Genomic DNA, 12,141 nt, shown 5'->3' on the forward strand with positions numbered 1-12,141 from the left:
GAATTTTTCAAAATAGCACAGCCAGCTAGTAACACAGATTGGCAATAAACTAGGATGGATACATGTCCTTGCTTACATAGAACTTTCACTTCTGATGCATAATTTTCTCATACATTTAATTTGAATGAACAAGCACGGCAATTCCTCAAAGTGGACATGGGATCATTTCCCACGTATGTGAGAAAAACAAGACTCCAAGGAACAGGCAGGGGCAATTCAGAACAAAGCCAGAACCTAATTTCAAATAATGGGAGTTGGACTTTGACTCTAGCACTTAAAGATATGTGACTTTGAATATATACTATCTCAAAGCCCAAATATTCTCACTTGGTGTGAGGCTAAGGGTAATACCTAGAGAGCAGAATAGCTCTTTAGTTAGAATGAACTTGAATAAAAAATTACTAATCAGAAAATTATATTACAGAGATGTAATAAGCAGTACAGTAAAGACAAAAGCAGACTTAAAGCAGTAGGCTAGAGCCCAGAATTTAGCCCCGGCATACATATTTGTCTGATGTGCAGTAAGAGCCCTAGGAAGACATAACATGCAAAGAATATTTTTCCATATGCAAAACAAGCATGTGTTCTTTATCTTAGGCCACACTAACATCTATTAAGATAATGTTTAAGAGTTTCAAGTGCAGGATTATAAAATGAAAAGGGAGATCATCTTCAACAAATGGTGCTTATCTAATTGGATGTCCTACAATGCCATCCTCTGTTACAAATGCAGTTGGATCCATGAGTCCAACCATGTGTACCCTTTGGTTGGTGGTTTAGTCCCTGGGAGCTCTGTGGGTACTGTGGGTTAGTTCATATTGTTGTTCCTCCTATTGGGCTGCAAACCCCTTCAGCTCCTTGGTTCTTTCTCTTGCTCCTTCATTGGGGATCTTGTGCTCAGTCTAATGGTAGACTGCAAGGATCCACCTCTGTATTGGGCAGGCACTGGTAAAGCCACTCAGGAGACAGCTATATCAGGCTCCTGTCAGCAAGTACTTCTTAGCATCCATAAGAGTGTCTGGGTTTGATGATTGTGTATGAGATGGACACCAGGTGGGGCAGTCTCTAGATGATCATTCCTTCAGTCTCTGCGTCACACTTTGTCTCTGTAACTCCTCCCATGGGTATTTTGTTCCCCCTTCTAAGAAGGACCAAATTATCCACACTTTGGTCTTCCTTCTTCTTGAGTTTCATGTGGTTTGTGAATTGTACCTTGGTAATTCCAAGATCCTGGGCTAATATCCAATTATCAGTGAGTGCATAGCATGAGTCTTCTTTAGTGACTGGGTTACCTCACTCAGGATGATATTTTCTAGTTCCATCCATTTGCCTAAGAATTTCAAAAACTCATTGTTTTTAATAGCTGAGTAGTATTTCATTGTGTAAATGTACCACATTTTCTGTATCCCTTCCTCTATTGAGGGACATCTGGGTTCTTTGTACCTTCTGGCTATAATGAACAAGGCTGCTATGAATATAGTGGAGCATGTGTCCTTATTACATGTTGGAGCATCTTCTGAGTATATGCTGAGGAGTAGTATTGCTGGGTCCTCAGGTAGTACAATGTCCAATTTTCTGAGGAACCATGAAACTGATTTTCAGAGTGGTTGTACCAGCTTGCAATCCCACCAGCAATGAAGTATTCATCTTTCTCCAAATCCTCACCAGCATCTACTGTCACCTGAGTTTTTGATCTTAGGCATTGTGCATGGTGTGAGGTGGATCTCAGGGTTTTTCTGATGTGCATTTCCCTGACGACTAAGGATGTTGAACCTTTCTTTAGGTGCATCTCAGCCATTCCATACTCCTCAGTTGAGAATTCTTCATTTAGTCCTGTACCCCCATTTGTTTAATAAGGTTATTTGGTTCTCTGGAGTCTAACTTCTTGAGTTCTTTGTATATATTGGATATTAGCCCTCTATTGGATTTAGGGTTGGTAAAGATCTTATCCCAATCTGTTGGTTCCCATTTTGTCCTATTGACAGTGTCCTTTGCTTTACAGAAGCTTTGAAATTTTATGATGTCCTATTTGTCAATGCTTGATATTACAGCATAAGCTATTGGCGTTCTGTTCAGGAAAATTTCCCCTGTGCCCATGTACTCGAGTCTCTTCCCCACTTTCTCTTCTATTAGTTTCTGTGTATCTGGTTTTATGTGGAGGTCCTTGATCCACTTGTACTTGAGCTTTGTACAAAGAGATAGGAATGGATAAATTTGAATTCTTCTATATACTAACCACCAGTTGAGCCAGCACCATTTGTTGAAAATGCTGTCTTTTTCCTGCTGGATGGTTTTTTTTTTTAGCACCTTTGTCAAAGATTAAATGACCATAGGTGTGTGGGTTCATTTCTGGGTCTTCATATCTATTTCATTGATCTACCTGCCTGCCACTGTACCAATACCATGCGGTTTGTTTGTTTGTTTGTTTGTTTGTTTTTAAATCACAATTGCTCTGTAGTACAGCTTGAGGTCGGGCATGGTGATTCCACCAGAAGTTCTTTTATTGTTGAGAATAGTTTTTGCTATCCTAGGTTTTTTGTTATTCCAGATGAATTTGCAAATTCCTCTTTCTAACTCTATTAATAATTGAGTTGGAAATTGGGTGGGGATTGCAAAGAATCTGTAGATTGCTTTCATCAAGATGGCCATTTTTACTATATTAATCCTGCCAATTCTTGAGCATGGGAAATCTTTCCATCTTCTGAGATATTCTTCATTTTCTTTCTTCAGAGACTTGAAATTTTCCATTTGTTATCATTTGAAGGGCTGGATTTGTGGAGAGAGAGATATTGTGTAAATTTATTTTTGTCCTGGAATATCTTGGTTTCTCCATCTATGGTTAATGGGAATTTTGCTAGGTACAGTAACCTGGACTGGCATTTGTGTTCCCTTAGGGTCTAAATGACATCTGTCCTGGATCTTCTGACTTTCATATTCTCTGGCAAAAAGTCTGGTTTAATTCTAATAGGTTTACCTTTATATGTTACTTGTCCTTTTTCCTTTACTGCTTTTAATATTCTTTCTTTGTTTTGTGCATTTGGTGTTTTGATTATTATGTGATGGGAGGAATTTCTTTTCTGATCCAATCTATTTGGTGTTCTTTCAGCTTCTTATAATTTCATGGGCATGTCTTTCCTTAGGTTAGGGAAGTTTTCTTCTATTCTTTTGTTGAAGATATTTACTGGCCCGTTAATTTGGGACTCTTTGTTCCCTTCTATACCTACTATCCTTAGGTTTAGTCTTCTCATTGTGTCCTCGAATTCCTGAATGTTTTGAGTTAGGAGATTTTTGCATTTTGCATTTTCTTTGGTTGTTTGTCAATGTTTTCTATGGTGTCTTCTGCACCTGAGATTCTCTCTTCTATTTCTTATACTCTGTTGGTGATGCTTGCATCTATGGCTCCTGTCCTCTTTCCTAGGTTTTCTATCTCAATAGTTGTCTCCCTTTGTGATTTTTTTATTGTTCCTACTTCCATTTTTAAATCCTGGATGGTTTTGTTTAATTTCTTCACCTGTTTGGTTGTGTTTTCCTGTAATTCTTTAAGGGATTATTGTTTCCTCTTTAAGGGGTTCTACCTGTTTACTTGTGTTCTACTGTATTTCCTTAGCAGAGTTATTTATGTCCTTCTTAAAATCCTCTATCAGCATCATGAGTTATGATTTTAAATATAAATCTTTCTTTTCCTGTGTGTTGGGGTACCAAGGACTTGGTGTGGTAGGTGAGTTCTGATGATGCCAAGTAGCCTTGGTTTCTGTTAGTCAGGTTCTTGCATTTGCTTTTCACCATCTGGTTATCTCTGTTGTTAGATGTTCTTGGAATGTAATCCTGTGTCAGCACTCCTGGGAGACCAGCTCTGTCCTGTTGGAACTTGTGCACATATGGCACTGGAACAGCCCAAGCTCAGTATGCAGATGGTGACTGGAGGATCCTGTCCCAGCTACTCCACTGTTCTTATGCCCCATGTCCTCCTTGCCATCCTGCTCCAGACAGTTATTGGAGAGAAAATGGCTATCTCACCTTTGAGCCTGAGAGAGAAAGCACTCCTGGGAGAAAAGGTCTCTCCTGGGGGGACCTGAGCATAGCGGTCTGTGGATCAGCCTCAGCTTGAGGGTGCAGATATATATCTGGCTCTTATCTCTTTGAGTGTAGCCTTGTGTTCCACAGTTTCAGTCACTGTCATGTGATCTGTGCTCATGCACTTTCTATCATGTCTTCTCTACCACAATGTGCTGAAACTATGATTTCAAGGGAACTTTTCCCTCCCTAAGTTGCTTGTGTGAGACACTTTGTCACAGGACAAGAAAAGGAGGGATACACTGGGGGGTCTAAAAAGCTCCTGCACAGGAAAAGAAGCAATCAGTGGAAAGGTAAACACTATGGTACAGGTAAAGGTGAAGCTAGACACTGTGGGGGAGGCACCATGCCCTCAATACAGGGCAGCTCCATTAATATGTGGATGTGTGGATTTTATTAGGCTTCTATGTTAGTAGTTTTCAATATGACTTTCCCAAATGTTTTTAGCATTAGGTAGCTCTGTACACTCTCTCCTTTGCCCTGCCCTCCTCATTTAACCCTTAATGTTTCATTGTTTCTTGTTCTTTCTTAACAACTACACTCCTTCCATGACTCTTACTCTTTTCCTGAATTCTATGAATAATCCAATTAAAACACTCATATCTAAACGTTTGAAAGTAACACACACATATGAGAGACAACATGTGGAGCTTGTGTTTTTGGATCTGGCTTACCAATGTCAGCTCCATCCATTTACTTGCAAATATTGTAATTTCAATTTTCTTTACAGCTAAATAAAATACTACTGTGTACATGTGACACATTTTTATTGTTCATCAGTTGATGGACATCTTGGCTGTTGGCTATTGGTAATAGAACAGTAATGAACATGGATGGGCAGGTATTTCTATAGTAGGATATAGAGTCCTTTATATCCCTATAGTGAGATATGAAGCTCATCAGTGGTATAGCTGGATCATCTTCTATTTTGAGCTTTTGAGCAGCCTCAACACCAATTTCCACAGAGATTGCACCAATCTTCACTCTCAGCAACAGCAAAATAGTGTTTCCATGTTTCCACTTTTACACCAGCTTTTCATAATTGTGGTTTTGATCACTCTGTGTTAATAAAAAATCTCAAAGAAGTTTGAATTTGTGTTTTCCTGATGGCTAAGAATGATGAACATTCTAGAAAATATTTCTTACCCAATTGTGTTTCTTCTGTTGGGAATTCCCTGTTTAGTTCCACGCCCCAATTTTATTAATTTTATTATTACTATTATTACTATTATTATTATTATTATTATTATTATTTCTTCTCTTATATAATACATCCAGACCAAAGCTTCCCCTCCCTCCTCTTTCCCCAGTTACACCTCTCTTCTCCAAATCCCTAAACAACCCTTATATTCCCTTCAACTAGTCTCTCTCCCAGAAAATAGCAGGCCTCTCAGGGACATCAACTGAACATGGCACAACAACTGAACCAGAAAGAAACCCTTACATCAAGGCTGGGTGTGGTAACCCAGTAGAAGGAAGTGCCCCCAAAGCAAGCAAAAGAGTCAGAGATATGTTCACCCCCACTGTTAGGAGTTCCCCAAAACAGAAAGCCAAAAATCATATCATATATTCAGAGGACCAAGCACTCCCTGTAGTGAGACTCAGGAAGTCGTGTGGAAGAGTTGGGGGTGTAGGGAGGTAAAAGTGAGTGAGTTGGAGGGGTTAACTAATTTGGGTCCATGGTGGCTTACAGAACTGCCAAAAAAGGGCATGCAGGGGCTGGATCTAGATCCCCTACACATTTGTAGCAGATGTGCAGCTTGGTCTTCAGGTGGTTATCTTAACGACTAGAGTGGTTGTTGTCTCTGACTCTGTTGCCTGCCATTGGATTCCCTTTCCTTAACCGGATTGCCTGGTTGTGCCTCAGTGGGAGATGGTATGCTTAGTCTTGCTTGGACTAGATGGCCCATGATGGGGTGGTACCTAAGAGGGACTTCCTATTCTCTGAGGAGAAGAGAAAGTAATGGGGTAAGGAATTTGTAAGGACGTGACTGGGAGGAGAGGAGGGAGGTGCTGTAGAGTGATGTAATTGCATGTAAAGTGAATAAAAAAATAATTTAAAACAAAAGAAGTGTTATGGGAAAAAGTTTGTGTGAGATATGGGGCTGATTCACAACAGCTAAATATGATTTGTCTTCACAAAGGGGTAATTTTGCCAACTTAAGATAGTTTGAGTTTGGAGTTGTAGGGACTCTTCAGAGGGTATAAAAATACTGGTACCTTGAAAGGCATGGCTGCTGCTGCTGCTGTTGTTGATTGGATTGCTGGATTGCTGGATTGTTGGATTGCTGGATTGCTGGTTGGAGATATCTTGACAAGGAAGATAAAACTTGACCCAAGAAACATGACTGCCTTAATCAGCAGCAAGTAGTCTAACAAGATTGATGCCCCTTTCCCCTCTAATCTTTCTCTCCTACCTAGTGTTGAGGAGTTAGAAAGGTGGAATAGTGTTGGAAGGGAGAAAGAGAAAAGAATCCAATAAAGTTGTCAGAAGTCTGGTACATCTCCCCTTCCATGGGATTCCCCCAAGCTCTGAGGGGAGGGACCTGATGGAGACCTTCAGTCTGGGATCTCTCTAATGTTTGGCTGAAGGTTTTTGCATCTGTCCCCATTAGCTGCTGGAGGCAGCATCTTTTATGACAACTGGATTAGCACTGACCTGTCATTGGGAATCATTCATTGATTTTTTTTTTTTTTATTTTTGCCAGTTGTGTTTGGTTCTATCCTAGTTCCTGGGTTATCTGGTTCTTGGTCTTGTTTGTTTATTTATAATTTTTGTTTTCTTTTGGGGGCAGAGATTGCCAGGATGTATATGAAGGGACCAGAGATAAGTGGGATTGGAGAGCATGATGTGAAATTCACAAAGAATCAATAAAAAGTTAAAACAACCAAATAAAACCTTGCAGTGGAAGCTGCAGTGTATCACAAAGAGTCTACCCTTTTACTCAAATAACATTACTTGCAAATGTTCATTGCAATGAATCATTCAAGGCCTCTGGCTTCTGCTACACTATCAATACACACACACACACACACACACACACACACACACACACACACACACACACACAATTTTGATGAGGATAACTCTTTATTCTTTCCCCTCCAGTTCCTCCCTTACTCACTCCACCACCATTCCCTAACATTTCATGTATTCCTTTGAAACCTTCTTTGCCCTCTTTGTGATGCCAGTACAGGCATGGGTGTAGAGCCTCCTACTGGGAAGCCTCTTAGGGGCTTCATACTTGAAAAATCAACTAACTCTCCCTTTCCAATAGGTCCTCATCTAGGGGTGGGAACTCCTTAGTACCTCCCAGTACTTGATGAGATTTTGTCTGGCTTGGGTGGAGGTTTTGTTCCTATAGTCATGGCTGCCTGTGAGTGTCACATGTAATTGCTCTGCTATGTCTGGAAGCCCCTATCTGGCTGTAATTACTCGTTGCTCCTGGCTCTTATGACCTATTTAGTGAAAGTGTTTTCATGAAGAATTTTTATGAAGAGCTGGACTTAGCAAATGTTAGAAGGATTTCTAAATCACATGTGTACATTCCATTAGTAGACAGAAGTTCTGATATACAATATTACTTTAAAGGATTTTTTTTCTTTAAAGTTTTTATCATCTTTTTCTTACTTCTTTTCAGAGAAACTGTATGACTTATATACCACTCATTGCCATTGAATAGATGAAAATACTGTGTTTGGGGAAATGCATACAAGTAAGTAGCAAAGCAAAAAATCCACCACCAAAAACTTGTAAAATTTGCATTTATCTTTGTGTGTGTGTGTGTGTATATGTATGTGTGTGTATGTTTCTATGTTGGAGAAGGGGCTGACTTTGGGTTTCAGCTCTCTCTGCACACCATGTGGGCCCAGAAGCTAATGCTATAAGCTTGATACAAGTACCTGTCACTGAATAAAGAATCTTGCCAGTCCTCAAAAGTTATTTTATTTTGCAGTACCAATACCCAAGCTTGTGATCAGGATAAGCCATTCTTTTCTTGAATTTCAGTTCTTATCATAACTTGATGGAAAACTTGCTGCCTTGATTTCTTCAGTTATGGATACTAAACATGGCAGGTTATATTATCAGCTTGTCATTCTATGTTGGAGAAACCCCATAACAACTCTGATTTCAAATTTATCTCCTAGAAATTGAGTTTTGGGGACTAACAGACACCTATGTCCTTTGCAGACCAGTGCCTTCAAGGCCAGGCATGTTATGATCTGGTGTCATAATAGGATCACAGGGGAAGTTAGGAATTGATGCACATAGCAAACTAGTCCTTTAATTATTAGAAAAATCCCCATGACAACCATGATGACAGAAAACAAGTGTCTGTCGTATATTTTCTCTAATTGGCCTTTCCTTTTCACTTTTGCTCTCAACAGCATGTTCAGGGGATTCCCCAGTGTTGTTGTCTCACTTGCTGTGAGCAGACAGCCAGGTTAATGGCCAAAAGCATCCATTAGGAATATACTAGTGTCCCTCTTGGAAAATTACTTGAAATATTGGCAGTTTCAACATTTTGCACAAACTCTGTCTTCCTTCAGTGTCTGGATGAAGGTCAGAGGGTAAGCCTTGCAGTTAGAAGTAGCTATCTCAAGGTCCTTCATTTTTACAGGACTAGTAAGATTTATGGGGAGTGGCCTCCCCCACTTTTCTCCCAGCTCCTCTCCTAACTTCCATATCCTGCATATTTTCCCTCAGTTTCTCTTTGTACTTACCCAAATAATCGGTTATTCAGAGAAAAACATATATCCTATGTTTAAAATTTCAAGTCAGTGTCAAGGTTCTTGTTAACTTCTTAAGTATGTACCTTGGATTCTGTTACTTTCTGTCCTCTATGTATTAAAACAGGGAGAATCAAATCAGCAGGGGCTAAACAAGACTATCTTTAAAGCCTAGGTGATGTGAAAAGCCAGAAGTTGAGATCTGGATCAACAATAAGAGTTGACTGAGTTTCAGATTTCCTAAGATCAAAGCCTGCTTGTCCACGAATCTCAACTTTTCATTTTCTCTGGGACTCTTTTCATTGCCTTTTTCTCACCTGGGCTATGTCTCTGAAATAGTAGGAATTATATTCTCTTTAGATGCACAGCTTTGGTTCATGATTTTCAGTTGTAAGTAACAAACTAAGTGTTATGATATGACAGAGTACATAGTTCCACTAGACTGTTCACCATGTTCAAATACCTCTCCACTGTCACCTTTAGTGGACCCAAAACTATAGCTTTAACAGTATAGATGTGAGATATGCCCACTCTAGTCACAGGGAGTGCTGGTCTAGGTGCCCTTTAAGTTTCTCTTACTCACATTTTCCTTACTCAGCAACCTGCATTTAACTTATTATTCCCAGCAGAGTTCATTAAACTGACCACATTTTTATTATATTAGGATTGATAAGCTCTATCTACTAAGCTAAGTGTTAAATATTTCTTCTACTTTAAACTGTCTTGGGAGATACTGAAGACACACAGAATATTAACAAAAAGAGTAAGTATGTTTTTGTATTTCCTCTGTTTCAACATTTAAATAAATTAATGTGGAAAAAATACTAAGACTAATAATAGCAGTTCACAAGTTTTCATTCTTTCTTGGTAATAGTGGACTATATAGAATATGCCCAAATGTGCCTGCCCGTCCCACCAGAATACTGTGAGATATTGACCTAAATTTCAACCATCCTGGGAGTTTCACTCATTTTTATTCAACTTATCAATTAAAGTGTTGTTCAAGAATGTTACCCATGTGAGTTCATAATTTCAAAATGTTTCCTTCATCTTAACTCAGCTTGAATGAACTGAGAAATAACATTGTTTACTTAAAGAATAAACAGCTTGTAAATTCATAAAACCATAAGGGATATTTACCAAAACTAAGATTTTGAGTTTTAAGTGCAAAGTTGAATAGGACCAGTTGATAATGCATTCAACTTATACTTGTGGATGGATGCACATGTGAGTGAACACAACACTTAACATTCAGGAGAAAGCCTTTGCCCAGTCCCTCATCCTCAGCACTGTCTTCTAGATGGCACTTGGTAGAGGAAAACAAATGCAGCAACGCCTTTCTGCACTATAATGGGAGTTAGAAAAACGATACGAGACAGAAATCGATATTCTCATAACTATTTCTGAATGCTGTTATTAAAACCTAGTTCAGACAATGTTTGTAGGACCTAATTTATCAAAGGACCCTTGATATCTCATCTTTGTTGTACAATAACTTCATTTTACAAAGGGAGGTGGTGACTGCAAGAATAATTGCTAACATTAATGGAGCTCTGCTATGTTATTACCTTTATATCATTTGGTCTCTTGAGCAGTTCTATAGGATGGCAATTTCATCATCTCCATGTATACATGAGACTACTGAGGCTGAGTCAAGTTAGCATGATGAGGGGATGCACATCCAGCAAGTGAATGCCAGATTCCTTTCTCCCTATCTGTGTTGTTACAGTATATACAGTAAATTATTATTGAAATATAGAAGCTATACAATATTGTGAAATCTCAGGTAAGTATAAAAATGAAAATAAAAGTCACAGCACCCATTCTTTTTGAAGTTTGACTTTTATTTGGTTTTAATAATTCCATTTCCTTGGAAATGGTTCACACAGTGTGTTTATTTGTGTGTGTGTGTGTGTGCATGAGTATGGCTCTGTGTTTATCTATGAGTGAGTGTGAAATAGAGATACACACATAAGGAGAGAGATTCAGAGCACATTCCTGAGAGTAATTACTGAAGGCAAACTTATACAAGATTAGGAAAGCATTTCTTATACTCCTAAGAGCTGTGGGTGCTCATTCCTTGTTGATATAGAAGATATAGTATCTTCTTTGGGTACTTTCTCTAGCTCCTTCATAGAGGACCCTGTGTTCCATCCAATAGATGGCTGTGAGAATCCACTTCTGTATTTGCAAGGCACTGGCATAGCCTCTCAGGAGATAGCTATATCAAGGTCAGGTCCCCTACAAGGATCTAGAGAAAGTACCCAAGGAGCTAACGGGGTCTGCAACCCTATAGGAGGAACAGCAATATGAACTAACCAGTACCCCCAGAGCTCATGCATATGTAGCAGAGGATGGCCTAGTCGACCATAAATGGGAGGAGATGCCCTTGGTCTTGTGAAGATTCTGTGCTACAGGGGAATGCCAGGGCTAGGAAGCAGGAGTGAGTGGGTGGGTGGGTTGGGGAGCCTGGGGAGGGGTGAGGGTATAGGGGATTTTAGGAGAGGAAACTAGGCAAGGGGATAGCATTTGAACTGTAAATGAAGAAAATATCTAATAAAATTTTTTACTAGACTACTGGAAATAAATAATGGAAAGAAAATGTTACTTCAAGTGAGATGGGACATTGTGGCCCCTTAAAAAAAAAAGGACTACATAGTATCACACAGAAGGTATTGTACTGTGTGTAGTTTGTGACTATTAGCACTCCTTCCTTCCTTCCTTCCTTCCTTCCTTCCTTCCTTCCTTCCTTCCTTCCTTCCTTCCTTCCTTCCTTCCTCCCTCCCTCCCTCCCTTCCTTCCCTCCCTCCCCCCTCCCTTCCTCCCTCCCTCTCTCCCTCCCTCCCTACCTCCCTCTCTCTCTCTCTCTCTCTCTCTCTCTCTCTCTTTCTCTCTCTCTCTCTCTCTTTTTTTAGAGTTGAAATGTTTTATATCTTGGCCACATATTGGTAGCAGCACTAAGCACAAAGGTAAGCTACATTGCCATTTCAATCATTTATTTATTTTTATTTTTATACATTTAAAAACTAAATAACAAATGTACTTTATATCCCAATGTCACTCCCCCTCCTCTCAATCCCCCTCTTGCTGCTTCTTCCCCATTTCCCCCCTCTTCTTCTCTGAGAAAGTGGAGCCCCCCTGTGTATCAACAACCCCTTGTAAACCCATCATTGCAGGTCTAGGCACATAGGTACATCCTCTTTCACAGAGGCCAGGCAAAACAGCTCAGTTAGGGGAACAAGATCCACAGGCAGACAACACACTCATTGTCAGCTCCCACTGCAGTTGTTTAGAGAACTGTATGAAGATCAAGCTCCACATCTGATACACACGTGC

Source organism: Mus musculus, chromosome 19, assembly GCF_000001635.26.
Source record: "Mus musculus strain C57BL/6J chromosome 19, GRCm38.p6 C57BL/6J".
NCBI lineage: Eukaryota > Metazoa > Chordata > Mammalia > Rodentia > Muridae > Mus > Mus musculus.